This window comes from Crocodylus siamensis, chromosome 9, assembly GCF_052110815.1.
Source record: "Crocodylus siamensis isolate JL-2025a chromosome 9, ASM5211081v1, whole genome shotgun sequence".
Taxonomy (NCBI): domain Eukaryota; kingdom Metazoa; phylum Chordata; order Crocodylia; family Crocodylidae; genus Crocodylus; species Crocodylus siamensis.
The window spans coordinates 6,368,227-6,386,338 of record NC_143403.1 but is presented as its reverse complement, the minus strand read 5'-3'; the positions used below and the strand labels follow the sequence as shown (position 1 = coordinate 6,386,338).

At 41.7% G+C, this 18,112-nt stretch overlaps 1 protein-coding gene across 1 annotated transcript in view; it reads left to right on the top strand.

Annotated features, from left to right (window-relative positions):
- CDH13 (cadherin 13) overlaps positions 1-18,112 on the top strand; it is a 751,386-nt gene that overhangs the window by 508,121 nt on the left and 225,153 nt on the right. The gene's annotated exons all lie outside the window — the stretch shown is intronic.

Here is an 18,112-nt window from a genome sequence, read left to right as displayed (position 1 = left end):
GGGGGTAGATGTAGGCACAGCTGGCTTTGGGTGGAAGGGCAAGTGACAGCAGGACATAGCCCCTGTTCCCAGCGCTGCCACACCTGCTCCCCCCCATATCCTGCTTCATCGGCTGGCAATCTGTGACAGTGCCCGCCCCTCCACACCAGCTGGCAAGAGTCCCTGCTCCCGGTACTGACGTGGGCACAGCAGCTCTGGGCATGTGGGTTCTGCCCTGTCACCACTTGCCAGCCACTGCAGAGTCGTGTGGAATGCAGGTGTGGCAGCACTGGGAGCAGGGGCAAGTGGCAGCAGGGCATAGTCCCTGCTCTCAGTGCTGCTGTACCCACATCCTGTGCCCTTCCACCCCCCTTCCTGAGTCCCACACCCCTGCCCCAGCTGGGCAGCTTGTCCCAGCCCCAATCTCTCCCTTCCCCATGCCCCTTCCCTCCCCCAACCCAACAGACTTACCAACTGGAGGCAGCTGTGTCAGCTGCCTTTTTAGTCGTATGGCCTAATCTCCGAAGTGGCACCAAATCTTTTGGATCTGATTCAACGGAATTGAATCAGGACAGTGATTCGAATCTCCAGATTGAATCACTGTCCTCTGAACTGGCTGAATCCAAAGTGAATACTTGCTGCTCCTCACAGGCCTAATAAATATATATGAGATATCCTTATATCTATAAAAGGAAATTACCTACAATGTACATTTGAACAGCAAAATGAAATCTTATCCCTGAATGACACATGGCCAGCTTATATTTGTAGTCAGTATAATACATTTCAACATGCTTTTTTTTCACATCAGTTCAGTTTTAAGTATACATAGAGCCCTTCAAAGTGTGTATTTACCTTTGTGATCACTTAATGTTACTGGAATATCATTCCCAGCGTGGTGGTTACCATTCAAAAATCAATATGTACAAGAAGTTGCCACATCTGACATTCCATGGTATTTCTGTAGGAAATCAGGACAGGAAATAAAGGCTGTACATGCTTCCCTTTTAATAGAAATCACTCTTTATTTGTATTTTATAAGTATATGTAGAACAATTGGCTGGCAAATTGGGGCAGGGATAAAAAATTGTGGGTCACATTTTATAAGGTTCCGTTTATAAGTCATTTGTGTAGAGTGAATAAATGATCAATAGATGTTTTAATAAGTAGTTAATCAATTACTATTGATGGTAATAGACTCAACAGGGTAACTACTTACATTATAACCATGGCTGAGAAACATCAGCTTATGTAGTAATATATACTAATTGTGTCTAATATGATTTTGACATCAAACTCAAGCGTCCTTCCAAGCCTAATGACCCATTGGGCTAGTGTGATAAATGAACACTTGTTTCTATAGTCAGTGGCACACAAGGAAATGATGTGGCCAGCATCACATCCGGCTTCCTTTGCTCCCCAGCCCAAATAAGCAGGTACTGGTTACAGCTGGGTCATGATCTTTGACATGAGTTCTAAGCAAGGGTTGAAGACATGCCTCTGGAGCTGTAGACAGACAGGTTTAGGTAGCTTCGCTTTTAGCATATCACAATTAGCATATTATAATGAATCCCTTATTAACCCTTTATGAACCAGACATGAATGCTATCTTTACATAAAAAAGTGTGATCAAACCCTAGCACACAGCCATGATTGCTTGTTGAAGAGCTATTAGAGATCATGTGCAATTGGGGCATAAACATAATGGTGTGAGACAAATGCCAGATCACATCTTGTAGTTCTTCCTCATATTGCAGATTCTCTTTGTCCTGTATTATATCATTTATTGCAACCAACACATGCATCTCTTTCACATACCTCTCTATTACTGACACAGTAGCAGACACTTAAAAGCCTCTTAGCTGCTTTACTGATGCCTCCCCCCTGCAACCCGGCCTGGGTCCAGATACTCCTCAGCAATGTCACCTTATTAAAGTTCCATTCAAGATATAATGATAAGTCATGATGTGCCTAACGCATGAAACAGCTTAGAAGCACGTTTGCCCAGGGCCCAAAATCTGCCATGTTAGACAGCCAAAAACTGGCTTGAAAAGAGAATGTGTGAAAGAAATTATAATAATTCCTCCAATTCCATTACATTATTCATCATGTGGCCTTGTTTCTTATTCTCCTGAGCATGATTGAAGCCAGAAGACCATGGTTATACAGGCAGAAAAACCTAGTATGCAGATTCATACAGTAGATTCCTGGAATCCATAAGTAAAGCAGACGCAGAGCATGTGTTAGGTTCTTCTTTTAAAATTAAACCGGATAGAAGCCTGCTAGAATTAGCCGGACCTGGTAGTGGGATGTAAGTGAATGATATTATGAACCATCATTAAAATGGAAAATTACATTAGAAACGCCACTGGTGCTGTATGGAGTAACCACAGTCTGCTAATTTTACAAAAGAAAGCCCTGATTTATAGACTGTGACTAAGAGGAGAGCATCAGCAGTTTCATTTTGTTTAGCTTGGAAACTAGGTGTGAATGTTGCTTCCAGCATTAATATCTGTTTAGGCTTCAATGCCATCAGCAGATTCATTACTGAAGCAGTGGGAAAAAGCAAATCCTGGCAGACACAGTACTGTAGGCATCATGATGCATCGCAGGCTGACATAGGCGACTTGCATAACCTATTGGCAACTGTCATGTCGCGTCATATTTGGATGCACAAGCTCAGTGGAAAAGATCCAAATCTTTTAGCATCATAACTTTCCATAAGGATGATAATTTTGTAATAATCAGTTTTCGTGGCAACAGCAGTCTCTTGCATGATCTAAAAGTCTTGACAGGTTTTTAGTGTTTCAAAACCCAAACACTGTAAAACACCCAGAACTGAGTGAAAGATAATCAGGCTAATGCATTATTTTTTCGGGGCCTAATTCTGTGAATTCTCATTTCTATTGATAGCAAGTTGTGAGCAACTATTGTATGTCTTGCTTATAAGCTTGATTCAGAAGCATTGCCGCATGAACAACTGGCTTAGGGTATGGCAGCATTTCATGGTACGTAAGACTGAGAGGAAGACCTTGTTGTACGAAGAGAAGTCATGCACTGCCAAAATTGCTCATTGGCTAACGTTGCTTATTTTTTATTGCAAGACCTACCTTGAATATAGGAGGCGTTTTCCCCATAATGTTCCTTTGAAATTCTAACCCATCTATAGCTTCCAGTTGTGGCCAATCTTTGTGAATCGCAGATAAGTTCTTCTGAAGAACTGAGATCATTTTGAATCCTTGAGGTGGCTAATCCTTAGTAATTTAAGGTTTTGTGTGTGTGTGTGTACATACATGTGTCTGGCTTTCAAAGAAAGAAATTTTCTTAGAGTTGTTTTGTCAGAAAAATAAACTCATGGAGAGAGTGTCTGTTCACTACTTTATTATTATGAAGGAAATAATGAGGAAATCACTAAGTGTATAGAGAAAGGCTGCTTGTATACTCCACAGGGGTTTACTTTGGCTTAATTCTCCCTAAATTGAAGCGGTGGATTTTTCAAAACCCCACTTCAACTTAAGTTGAAGTGAACCCCTATGGCGTGTACACAAGGGTTGGGCCCGATCCTTACCTGCCTCTCTGGCAGCTGGGGGGGGGGGGGGCGAGCTGCAGGTGGGCAGAGCGGTCCCCGAGCTGCGGGGGGACTGGTGCTCCTCCGTGGCAGTGGCACCCCCCAGGTGACACCCAGCCTGGGAGGTCCCAGAGGGCACCACAGCCGGGGAGGGAAGGACTGGGCCCCCCGTGCAGCTCGGGAGGCTCCGGGGCCAAAAAAAAAAAAGAAAAGATCTGGATTGCTGCTTTTTTTTTTTCTTTTTTCTTCAATGGAGCCTGCCTGCACAGCCCTTGAGCTGAATGGGACCCGGTGCTTCCCTCCACGACTGTAAGGGAGCAAAGTAAAAACCCTTGGCCATTTTTTATTTTGCTGTGTCCCAAAGTCATTTAGCGTGCACTGTGCCGCCGACGGCGTAAGCAGCCGCACCATTAAAGCGGTGCAAAAGGGCATTTCAGCCGCTTTAAAGGCCGATATTGTGTCATGTGCAAAGACCCCAACTGTTCTTCTTTAGTTCCTCGTTCTGGGGATCGCACCGTGGAGTAACACGTTGCCTAGTGCCGGGGTGTTGACATCTGCAGTTTTCTGCCCTTCGGTAATTTTACCACCTTGTCATCAGCTGGCTGCTGGAAAAAAAAAACAGTGCTAATATGAATAAACATATTTTGTTGGCACTTTCAGAGGTTTGTTTTTCTTCATCTGTTTCTAAGCTTTATTACCTTTGTGTGGGATTTCAGAGTTACCGAGAAACTCTTGTAAAATTTTACTGCCCTTTACTTACTATGGGGACTTATCTGTATTGCTTAACTCTGACCTCACGCTGATTAAAATCAGAAGCATCTCTGTTCAAAGCAGTGAATATACAGAGCACAAAGAGTCAGGTCTGGTGGCTTCAGGTAGAGGTTGCACAATATGCATAATACAACACTGATGACACTAAAATAACAGGTCATAATTGAAATACGCGTGAACGTTATAACAAACTGTTCTTCAGAGCAGTTAGCAGAGTAGGTTTGAATAAAATCCTCTAAAACTCTGGGAATTTTTAGAACAGGGAAAAGTAAAGAGCAATGTAATGTATGTTTTGGGTAACATAATAAAAATGCATGGATAACTTCATTTGACTTTGGTACATTTAGTTGCAATATCTATCTATCTCCTGGGTTTTCAAGGTCTGGTGTGAATACATGACTTAAAGCACAATTTTTCAAATGTGACACTTAATCCATAGATATAAATCATTGTGGCTCACTATTATATCATAACTGTCACTGGTATTTCTTGGTAGATAAACAGACATAAAATAATTACACTTAAGTCCATCAAAGTCAGTAACTTTATTTTGTGTTAAGTTACCTGAAGGTAGGTTTGTTGAGAAAAGTCAGGAAGTTCATAAGAATAGTGTACTCATGGAAACGCTTCTTGCCTCTCCTTTTGACTTATCTAAATCTCACATAGACAAATATAAAGACAATCTCATCTAATTGTGAAACGCGTGGCAGTATCAAGGAAGGATACCACTAGCAAGTATCTAAGAGACAAAGAAATTCACTTGAGTACTGACCTTGAGTGGCTTGATTGACTAGTATGGAAGCTTTCAGTCCACATTCGTAGGCAGTTAAGATTTCCAGAAAGCTGGCAGGGAAAGAAATTAATAAATCACAGGTCCATGTGGAGTCTAAAGCAAAATATTTCTTCCTGGATTTTTCAAATGAAGTCTCATATGGAAAAATCCCTTCCAAAACGGTTATTGATTCGATCCTGCAGTTTGATACCTTATAAAATGGCGATCTCATACTTCATGTGGCTTGCAGCAGATTTATAGTTCAAAGTGCAAAAACACATGAAAAATATACGTTGCGCACACTTCTGGTTAGAGAAATTGCTTTAAATTGTGTTGTGTATTGCTAAGAATTTCACGCTCTCTTTGGTCTGAAAAGGAAAAAGAAAAAGAAAAAAGTTTAGTCTCCATTTGGGATTTATTTTCCATCTCATCCTGCATCATGGTGTACAATGGGCGTGTCTACACATCACCGTACAGCAATGGTCCTATGGTGCTGTGCTTTAGTACTTCCTTTTGGCGCAGTAGGGGTGGTTACTGCACTGTTCATGCAGCACACGGTTAGATTTTGTCTCTACCTCGCTGCAGCGGCACACTGTACCAGGGGGAGCGTGCCACTATGGCACTGTAGCCGGTGAACACCTGTGTGATTGCTACATTGCCATAGTGCACTGTACGGTGATGTAGTACATTGCTACGTCACCCTCGGGCAATGTGTAGACATATCCGATGAGACTTTGCCATTTGTTTAAACGACAGCAGGATGAAGTCCTGTTTTTTTTAGTCCCTCAGAAGACAGATCTTCTGCTGTTGTAACTTGTCCTAGCTGTTATTGAAATCAATTGTTTGCTTAGGGTTGGTAATGCTGTAGAGCTGGTATAGAAGGAGTATCCTATTTAACTATAAATATTTTCTCGGGTCTTAGCACAAGAAATCACTGTATTTGTGTGCACACGCATGGCTGGGTGAGCCACTCACGTGCATGTGCATAAATGTATTTAAACAAGCCCGTGCCTTAATGATCACTAATTGTGCACAATTCTTTACAATCTCTTACTGCCTTCTAGCTTGTAGTGATATACACAGCCCTATTCTGTGCTTAATTATTAATTTTATTTTAAGGAGTTGAACAGTCAATACCAGGATGTTTTATGACATGCAGAGTCTTTTCCTTACCCATATTTTCTCTACACAGACATAATGTAGCCCTTTCAAGAGCAAATCAATTGCAAACAAAGAGAAGGCGCTTGATTTGCTGCTTAAGGTCTCGAGCAACCAAGATGCAACATTTGCAAGGAAGTAAGGACATAGCTGTTGTGTCCTATTGGTCATTGCGGACTAGGGTCAGTTCTGTGCCTTTCTCGGGACTTTTTAGGTCGGTGCAGAGCTCTGTAGTTCCAGGAGGAAAGTTGGAAAATGGTCTCTGCCACCACTGCCTTGATGCAGGGGTGATGCACATTCAGGTCTGCAGGCATGAAGAGTTGAATGCCCTTTTGAAATGGCGAGCTCCCTGTCAGCCCCATGAAACACTTCCCATCTTCCTAGTATGAAAGAGGAATGACATAGAGGAGGTAATTTATACCTATGTAGGGGGGAGGTCCCAGAGTGACCCTAAATTATGATGGGCCCTAAAGTATATACTATAGGGCAATGATGTGCATGACAGAGTGGCGGGGCCTTGCTTATGGAAATGTATAGCTGTTACTGAACTTCATCTGCTTTTTATATATCAACATCTATATTTATAATCCTATATTTCACACTGTCGTTCCAAAGGCTTGCTTTAAAAATCATGCAGCACATTCTTTAAACTTCTGAATTATTTACTAAGACTGAACTGTCAATGGCTTTAAAATCAAATCTCTCCCCAAAAAACCAAGGGAGTTAGAGTAGGGCCATTGAGATTTCAGTATGCAGATTTCCTCCAAGCAGCCCTCAACCTTGCAACACAAAAATAGCTTGGAAAACACTTTATTATCTGCTGTTGCAAAATGCAACAAGGAATTGAACAGGGGCTGTGAATGTGATATAGAGCCTGACCTATTCAGAGTGGAAGTGTTCAGAATGCCTGATTGTGCTTCTCTTTGCTGACTGGGAACGTTTCAGCATGGGAAACTACTGAGCTTTAATCGTAAGAGTCTAAAGGTAGATGCCACGTGAATGAATATATTGCTGTGTCATAACATTCCCTAAGGGGAATGAAGGGATCCCGTATGAGGAATTCAATCAGATTCCCTTCACTAAATGCAGAGTGTAAGAGAAAAGAACTAGAAATGTCTGAAGAAAAAAAACCACCCGAGTAGTTTGACTTTGAATAATTATAACAACTTCAGTTGGGATAGCTCTAGGAACCAACAAGAAGGGTAATGCCTTAGTCCAACCAGGAAAAAAGCCAAACAGGGTGTGCGCCAAGACTGCAGCCGTCACTTATCAAGCAGCACAGGTCTTTCAATGTTTAGGAGATCAGATTAACAGGACTTGACTATAAAATCAATTTGAGGATGAAATGATAAATTAGAGTAAAAGTGCACTCCCAGATTGAAGGAGACAAGGTCAGGGAATATGTGGAGAGGATTTACCTCTCAATAAAGTGACCTGATTATTCTTTCAATTATGCTGGTAGCACCCTACACGTCAGTGGATTTATTTCTGATTGGTGTGTCTGTGATGACAGAAGAGGCTCATGGGTATGGAAGATGAACGATGAGGTCGAAAACTGCATCTTGGTTTTATCCCAGAGATTAGTGCACAACCATTTCTAGGCGACACTTCCAAGACAAGTGGAAGACGAGTCCGTGCCCTGTTCACTCTCTGTTGCAGCATCCATTCTCTGCCACTGTGCGACACAAGGTACTGGGCAAGGTGGACCTATGGTCTGGCCCAATACATGGCAGTGCTTATGATTTTATGTCCTATGTAGAGAGCCTCAGGTATGAACTTGTGTATCATCATCATACTGCAACGGTGGAAGTGAAATCCTTCAGAACTGATAATTGTATCTAGTGGTTTGAGGAGAAAAGTCTCCAAAGCCCCTACTAGAGGATGTTCTGATTGTTGGTTCCTTGAGGGTACGTCAGAGGCTCCAGAGGGCGAAATGAGAACAAAGACGGGCAGTGCCTTCTTTACCCATACTAGCAATAAACTAGGTGATGAGTTATTCTTCAGTGAGCTGGACCATCAGCTGTGCCAGCTTTGGCTTCTGCATGACTATGCCAATGTTCACCAGTGGAGGAGCTGAGCATGCACTGAAGGGTCTAATACAAGCTGGATGGACAGTTTCCACCTTACATTGTGCAGCAAAGTAGTGTTTTTTTTAATGCAATGCGGTGAGCCCAGTAAATGTTATTGTGATAGGAAACAGAATCACTCTCTTTCCTCGCAACCACTGAGCTCCTCTTTGAACCCACGGCATTAAAATAATATGAAAAGCCTCCAGCCATGTGCATGAGAGAAAGACGGGGAGAGGTGAGAAACAGGAGAAACATGACAGAAAGAGGCGGAAGGTCACAAGGAAGCACCATGTGCAGAGACAGAAATGCTGGAAATGGGATCTTGAGGAGAAGCCAACAAGGATATCTTTTGGGTTCGGGGCTGGTCGAATGAAACTTAGAGCTGTGAACAGAAAACCAGAAACCTACCACACACACAGCTACTCCTGTTGTGTGATTCTTCCTGTGGGTAGGGTGATAGGACTTTGTACGTTCTTTGTAAATACGACTGTATCAAGGAAATAATTGACACATCACATCCTCCTCCTAATGGAAGCAACCTAATGTACCCAGCCTTGAATTTTGGCTAACTGCATGAGTCATAAAGGGGTAGCAGGCAGTGTCATGGAAATAATATATCTGTGAAATGGAAGAGAAACCACATCTCATAGAGGCATTATTGTACAAGAGGTGGAGTGTTTTTAATGTTTATTAACTTTGTGTGGGGATTATTTGAATGGCAGCGGGGCCCAGGGACCTGAGTGAGAATGAGAGGCCTTTTCTGTTAAGAGATTTACACTCCTGGATCATTTCAAAAACTCACAACCCTCCCTCAAAATAACATTTAAAAAGCATGACAAGCATGTACGTATCAGATTAGGTTCTATATATCCTAGACGCTGCTGATTAAAGTAGCTCAACAGGTTGAAGACAACTTTCTTATGATACAGGCCTTATCTAAGGCCTGTTGAAATCCAAGGAGAGATTCCCTTTCCCTGGGACTTTCTCCAGAGGTTTCATTAAACTTTCAATGAAGGTCTAAATTTTGAACAAAATCCTGAGTGCAGTCTGCCCACCCAAGATAGCATAGCTTGGGACTCCATTCTCATCACAAAATACTTCCACAAAAATGGATTTTTACAGGGTTTTACAAGGGGGGGAAAATGAGCATTAGACTGAACAGTTTCATTTCCTAGATTGTATTGATTAATAGGTTTTTACAAGCAGTGAGTTATTGAGACCAAAGAAAGTATTGTTTTTACTGTGTTTTTTTTCAAACTATGATTGAACTGAAAAGATATTATTTATTCACTGCCATTGAATAGCATTGTTTATTTATAATGTGAATGTATTCTGGTACGAGACACTTCCTATTACAGAATAAATGAATATGCTAAAAAAAACTCCTAAAGGACCTTTAAAAAGCACAGTTGACATTCTCTTCTCTTCTGCCTTTCACAAACTTTACCATCTAATCCTACTCGATCAGTTAGCTGCTTTAGGAAAACTACCAGTAAAGTTGCCATATCAGCCTGTTGGGCCTCTTTGCACAAGAAGAAAAAAACCGACTCCTAGTAGATATGGCAAAACATTTCTGTGAGTGATTCAGCTCTGTGGCTTCAGGGTAGGAACGAATAAAGGTGGGTGTCTGGAACAGTGCTGCGATTCCAGGTTGGCTTAATGGCTTTTGGAGGCCATTGGCATCTGGGTGCGTAGCCAGGTTGCTAGTGCTCAGTACTCAAAACTGGTCCAGAATTTCAGAGCTCAATCTGTGAGTGGGATTAAATCTTTTGATAAAGTTGAACCCTTAAGGCACAACACGGTCTTTGTTGCCTGCTCTCTGGTCCCGCCCGGACGATCTTGGTTGCTGATCACTTGTTGTCCTTGATGAGCAAAACAAGAATCTACCTCTGTTCTCATTGTTCATCCTAGGTATGTAAAATGTAAACTCTTTGGGACAGGAATGGATGGAAGGGAGGATGAACACAGGCCAAGGACTGAATGATGCAGTTACCGTAAAACAGCAGGAGAGTACGTATAATTGGCTGTCAAGTTTTCTGAGCTCTTAACTAACTTTTTAAACACTGATAGATGACGTGTATTGTTTAGATGCACGTTACAGAACAGCACCAAAAATCATCGTATTGCTAGGTTAGTCGCCTTTTTTTATCGTGGTAGGTTTTGATTTATTGTGGCAAGTTACACCACCTCCAACATGTTTTATTTTCTCCATTGACTTCAATTAAGAGGGGCTTTTAGCTTAGAAACCTGGCGAAACTGGATTTTTCCTAAAGCTTAGTAAATAATTCATCTGATTTTGTCCCATTTATTTCTATCTGGAGGTTTGAGGGAAGCACCCCACTACATTTAAAAGATAATTTCTCATGGGTATTTGTGAATATGAACCTTACATCAGGGTTTGCTTATGTGCATTACTTTTAGATTTGCTCTCAGCAGCTTGAATGGTGATGGTCAAGGACTGTAAGACCTGGGTAAGTAAAGAAAGGGAGAAAAAATGTTGAAATATTAAAGCAAAGGCAGAGAAGAACTGGAGGAAAATGTTTGGATTATGAAACAGAGATAAAGTAAAAGCCAAGCAAAATGTACATGTCTTAGTAAGCTCTGTGCTTAGCTGTTCTAGACTATAAAGTTTGCATCTGCATTTAAACAGCTAGTAAATGTCTGAAATCAAAGTTGAATTATTGCAGGCAATTCCAATTTGCCACAGGAAGGCAAAAAACGGCACGGCAAATGGGGGAGCGCCCATGATAGAAAGGGAGAGGTCTTAAAACAGCTCGCACCAAAAGGCACAGAAAGAGGGGCTTCATCTTAGCAGAGCTGGAAGGGATTTTATCAAGACGTGGTTCAGCTTCTCCCCTGCCGTAGCTGTGCATAAGATCTGGGGAAGGCTCAAAATGCTGCTTCTCCACCCCACAAGGCAGCGCAGAAATTGGGGGGCAGCGTGCTGAACAGGGTCTACTTTCTGCCAAGGCAGGAGCCAGCCTTCTGGTACGCATTTCCCAAGAGCTCCTGTGCTCTGATGATCGCTGAGTCAACCAGATATACTGTATTTTCTCGCGTGAAAACACAGGCGGCTGCAACCAAGGTGGGCGGGGAGAGCAAAATATTGTGGCTGCTCTATCAGTGTAAGTGCAGGACACTCAGATGCTGCTGAATGAGGCAAAAATGCCCAGTCCTCTTTTTTTTGAGCTGATCTGGGTGGCTAGTCAGCAGCACTCACCAGCTGGTGGAGCCTGAGCCTTTGCAGGGGTAAAGAGAAAGAGTTCACACCCAGGGAGCCCCCCCGCGCAGCACATGCAGCATTACTTTCCGCACAGCCCACCCAGCAGGGGCTTGCTTGGCAGAAGCTGTTGCTACCATATTTTCTCATTTAAAGTACACAGCCCAATTTCCAGCAGCTGGGTTTTTTTGAAAAGGGTGCATGTTGTATGCAAGAAAATATGGTAATTAGGGGGCATATGCCGCAGTGTGGGCCCTTTACATCCCATCTGAGAATTTCTGCCCTAATTGTGTTGGCTGCCTGTTCCCTGACGTGCGGTAGTTCTAGTAATTGCTATTTTATGCTTTTCACCTACACTAAACTGTTCAATGCTTACCATCATTTTCTTGAAACCATTTGTTCCAAGGGAATGTGTAATATTGCATTATGAATTATGCTATCTGACATATAAGAGTATATTATGAATTGGCAGTTAGAATATTAGAATAATTAGATTTTTGTTTTTATAGCTGGTGGTTGTGATCCAAGAAGCAATTCGTGCTTTTTAAAATAGACTTTCCTGTTAGAAAAGGAGACACGTCACGCTAGTAAAGCATATTTTGCCATTGCTCCAAAATGTAGGCATCATCCTGGCTAAGAACAAATACCCGGGTCAGCAAATGGTACAATACAAACCTGCCCAGACCTCTGGGTAGCTTATTCAGCTCCTACGAGCGAACGTTTGCTCATTTGCAGACATGTGGTGCTTCAGCCCAACCCCTGCTAATCCCCAGAGTGCAGTCTACAACTCCATCCCATGTGCACCCTGTGCAAAGACATCAGGGGATGCAATGAGTGTGTGCAGTGACTTCCAGACATCTGAAATAGGGCAGGTTCGTTTCTTGGCTGTCTGATAATCTGTCAGCCGGGAGGAACTTAAAAGGACCATGAAGTGGAAAGAGAAAGCTCAAGACAGGCAGACCCGGGAACTCATTCGGTCCATGAAGCCTTGGAAGGCAACTGAGCCGTCACCACCTTCCACCCTGCTCCCCTGACGCTGCTGCAGGTTTTTAAATCGGGAGATTAAAAAAAATGGTTCAGGACCATGTTGTAGTAACTCCTCTCGCGTGGGAACCTTGCTCATGAGGCGCTGATGCCCTTCATTCCTGTGCCTGACTGTGCAAATTACGCAGTTAAGCTGGATGGGAAAGAGAGGCAAAAATTTTAAACTTTTTATTTTTAATGTGAAATGTATTTAGTGTATTATGGAATATAAGAGATGCTCAGCAGGTTGGTAAGTTCCCAAGTGAGGGGGGAACATTAATCTATTCATCCATCCCTTTTTTTGGATGGAATTAGAATGGTAACTAGTTCTATTCATTAAGATTGCAAGTCTTTCTAGCCATGTCATCCCAGTCCAAGGTTTGAATCTTTATCATACTAGCATGTGGCTAGATTCATTGAAAACTCTGTTACCTTTTACAGCATAAAAGCCCAAGCTATTGGACTGCTGGCATTTTTTTGATGAGCATTAGCTGGAGAACAGATTTGACTTTAAATTCCTAGGTGTGTGGCATTTGAGAATTGGAACATTACAAATCAAAATCCTCTGTGCAGACATCTGGGGGCGGTTGATTTGCTCTCTGCATCTTAGAGGTGTTCAGACCCATATTGATTACCGGCTTTTATGCATCCATGTATGTAACTCAAGTTGGGGAAAAGTAGTGTAGTGAATCTAATGTAAGCTCTCTTGAGTGAAGACCATGATTTTGTTTTATGTTTTTTGCAGTGGAGTCCTTGCATGTGATCGGGATTCCTAAGAAGCATAGCAATCAAATAATAAATTCTAATGATTATGTTGATACACGTTTTCATCATATCTGTTTCCTAGCCATGTATCCCTATCCAATGAAAGACAAGTTGCACATACAAGCATGCTGCTGAAACTCCTCTTAATCTGGCATCTTGTTTTGGCAAGCAATCTGTATGCAAGACAGTCGTGATATGTGACTCATCATTGATGTACTCCATATCAAGGTAATGCATCCATTTGCTAAGCAGTTTGGACTTAGCATTTTCTACCAACAATTAGCACAGAAAGGAGCGTTCATCACAGGACGAGCCCAGAACAATCTAACCGAGCAGTATCCAGGCCATACACCTTCAAATAATGCGCATTCACATCCTGACTCTTAGGCATTTCATAATTTACTGCCTTGCCTGGAGCGGCAGATACATGAAAGCATTTAACATACTTTTCCGCCACACGGCACTCTAACCTACAGTATTTCTATGGACAATACATAACTCATTTTCAGTCCATGAATAATTTCTTCTACCAAAACACGTATAATGCTGTCTTGAAAAAGGCGAAATACTAGAACTGCTCCAGTTTGACCTGGCCATAAATCTTTACAGTACGCATGCTTTATTGTAGCATTCGATTAGAAAATGATATCTCATTATTTCTTCTTCCATACATAACTGATTTCTGAATGATTGCTAACTCTCCATAGGTTCCAGCTGTTCTTAGCTGGACTTCATCTATATTTTAAGCCTCACACATTTACTTTCTCATGTTTTGAAATATTTGGCATGAGCCACCAGACATGAATCATTTGGCTGATTAACGCAGCATGGCGTATCACGCAATCTTGATAGCAACTGGGCATATATGGCACTTTGAGCGCAACCAGGAAATAAGTCCCTGAATCAAGCTATCATTTCAGAGGAGCAACTTGCACAGAAATTCCTGATACAATAGACATTCAATAAACATTTCCTGCCTAGAGCGGGGGGGAGGGGGCCTGGACCCGATGATCTGCAAGGTCCCTTCCAGTCCTTGACAATCTACGAATTGATAAACGTTCAGTCATTTATTTCAGTGAACAAAAGTAAAATGGGACTCTATTGCAATGCTTAGGGTGCAATGCAGATGTATCCATCCCTGTTTATCTTCCCTGGCAAAGGCAAAACCCCAGTCAACTGATGGAACTGGAAATCTACTCTATCGCTCCACATCATACATTTTCTCCTTTTATCACTGATCCATCATAGACCTGCAGCCATTATTCTGTAGGATTCCTCTCATGAATGGGACTTCCCCAGTACATCTCTCCAGCCCACATGGTTATGTTTCGCTGGCATATCCAGTGTAACGATCCACAAGGTAAGGTAGATAACACTCTGACTTCTGACCTTTGAAAATGCCCTGCATGTATGAGGCATACAAATGGGCAATCAAAAGCAAATTCTGTAGGATAAGAAATGATTGCCATCTGCAAATTTAAAAAATACATAAAGACCGCAATCATTAACTCTACCTAAACATCCTATCTATCGAGGAAGGCCTTCTATTTTTTTAATAACAGCCATGTTAATATTTGCTGTTACAATTCAAATGTAGTTGATTGGAAACATAACAGACCTTTCTTCTTGCATTTGTTTGGCTTCCCTGGGGCTTGTTTTCTTTAAAGTACAAATCAACAGTCAAACATGTAATTAGTTATGATGAGTTTAGTACCAGCACAATACATTTCTCTGCACCGTTTTCCAAAAGTTGCTTTTCTGCAGTAGCAGTGCAGACACAGTAGACACTTGCTGGATTTTCTCTTTTATCTTCTTGTCTCTTCCTTTTTTTTTGGACTAGTATTGCACTAAAGTAGCCATCGCTCTTAGCAGTGCTTGGTTTTGCTGGTGGGCTTTTCAACATGCATAGGTATATCGAGATTCTTAGCTTGGTGGATGACTAGAGAGTGCAAAGAGAAGCCTTTTTCACAGTTCAGTGCCCCTTCAGAACTGGCCCTCCCATCCCTACAAATACGTGAGAGCCACTGGGGAAAATGTACCTGAAAGAGCAGGAAAATTCTACAGTCTTTTAAGCGGTGCCAAATACAGATCCTATACAGAGTAAGGAGCATGTACAAACTTACTTGCATAAGTTATCCTATTAGCTACCATGGGACTAGTCACACAGCCTGCGCTTACAATCAGCAAAGGACTGTGAACCGCTCTCCTTCATGCTGAGTCCCCTTTATAGCACTTTGGCAACATGAAGTTGCCTTCAAGTGGTAATGCCTGTAATTTAAATTCACTTTGAAGTCTTTGTGCGCTGTCAGTGCAGTGGACCTTACGGAAGAGAATCTTTTCTGATGTATTGATGTAGAAATGTAAGTCCGGCTATAGCCCTACTTATCTCAGAACACAGTGATAAAGCCAGAGACCGCCCCCAAAAGGACCTAGGAGGTATTTTTCCAGCCTGGTTCACATCTCTGGGAGCTTTCCCGTAGGCTTTGTACTTCTGTCATGATTTAAAGGCACAATTTAGCTCTGTGTTCCCACGTGCAGTGTCCCTAGCCATTATAAAGAGTGTTGGGGGGTGGGGGCTGCCAAAATAATAACATTTGCACAGAAATGTTTCCATAAAGTAGAGTGTTTCTCAAAGGCAATGCATTGATAAGAATAATAAAAAAGCAAGAATTCTTCCTAATGATGCTCCTGAGCCTAATTATATAATCTCCCTTTAATAGATGAGAATCACAGGGACAAGGGCCAAAGGATCCCATTTACAAAGTCTAATTTGGGATGTCCTGAAATGTAAGGACTAAGCCTGAGACATCTTAGGCTGGAATCTGTAGTGCTGCAATTCCAGTTGACTTGACCTGAGCAAAACAAGGCCCCTAAATTTAAGCCTCCAGTCTAAAGGCCACTTTTAAACGTGTGATCCTGAGCAACTTGGCCAATGAGAAATCTGGGATGGGGCTAGGAATAGACCTCATCTAGCCAGTCATGTAGGTTTGTCATCACCACGATACCTTGACATTCATTGAAAGTTAGGGTTGGAAGGGATCTCAGCAGGTCATCTAATCCAAATTCAATCCAACAAACACAACAGCCACTTGATTCTTTGAAAATAGGTTAAATATCCTGATACTATTTGCAGGATGAGAGCTTCTAAAAAGTATCTCAGTAACTCATGACACCAAAGCATGTTTAGAAAGTCAAAAGCAAAGTGCCTACATAATTCAGAGAGCTGCATCTATTACATTATGTAAGGCACGCTCTTAAGTACAGTACTTAACCTTCACTTATACATGATAAAATACAGTAACTGTACAACTAGATGGGGGCAGGAGTTACAGTAAGGATCCCCGTGGGAACTGCAAATGGAAATGACAGGTAATGAAGCAAAAGGTCCTCAGATCATCTGATAGTTGAACCTAAAAAAAAAACTATGTTAATAGTAATTTTATCTGTCAGCTCAAATGTTCCAGGTTCCTCTCCTGGCACCTGACAAAAAAAGAAAGAAAGAAAGGCAAGGTTATTAAATGGTAAATAACAAAATGCCAAGGAGCTTTTTCCCAAGAAACCATCTGCTCCAATTGCTACAAAATTGTACAGGCATTGTGTTTTGCTTTCCGGTGCCTACGGGAAGTTATTCCCTAATATTTCTAAGCCAACTTATAGGCCAAATAAGCAATCAGCAGATTGATAGTTACGGCCTTTGGAGCAATGAATTGGCTGGTGAAAGATCCGTCTAATCAATGACTAGCCCTGAGAAGTGCAAATAGATGGTGCAAACGATTATGGTAGTAACAAAACTGCCCAGGAGGTACAACAAATAAAGCAAGAATATTAAAATACAGCATCGCAATAACTACACCTTTCCCGAGAAACGGAGCCTAAAGTGGATATCTGCAAATCATTGACAGAACTATAAAGTTGCTGATTTTTCAGACATTTGTTCCTCAGCTTGGTAAGTGAATATATATTGTTTAACATAATAATGTAGCAAGCTGTTGTTTTGTGGCTTGAAAGCCAGCTGTATTTGATTGATGTTAGGACTGGAAGTATTTATAAAATGACACTGAATTAGAAGTAGTCAGTTTATGAGTCTGGGGAAATGAATCTTTTATGAAGAATAAAACTTTATGATGAAGGAGTAATACCAGGGATGTATGCATCTTAAATTAAATTCGTTTGGACTGCAGTCTATGTTATAGATCTTTTTGAAATACGAGAAAAGTACGTGTCCAAACCCAAGCCATCAGTCTTTACTTGCCTGCATTTTTGGGCAGTGTAGTTCAAAATGTGATCATTTGGTGTTGGGTTTCCTGTCTAGTGTAGTTTAACATATATGCATACAAACACTGTGATCATTGCAAAGGGAGCAAGGAGATGGCTCCTTTGTTCAATACAGCACATAAAGTTACTAACTTTCGACAGGGAATGTGCAGAATATGCATTCTCTGAAAGCAGTAGAGACATTCAAGGAGGTGGTCACAGTCAGTGGGTTTGCCATCACTGTTTAGTTGAAATTTTTACAGTGAAGCCCTCAACAATGAACTCTCAGGTTGCCTTGTATGAATATAAAACTATCTTCCCTTCCTGGTTTGGCTACACAAGTCTTTCTAACAGCTTGTTTGGGCCGATTGATAGAGCTATTCTATATCCTTGTGCAGTAGGATGCCACAAGTGCTCTGAAGCACAGCTCTGCCAGGCAAATTCAGACTCTGGGGACACTTCAACATGAGCCATTTGCTGTGGTATTTGCCTAATTAGCTCTGCAGTAAAACATCAGCATCTATATGTGCAGT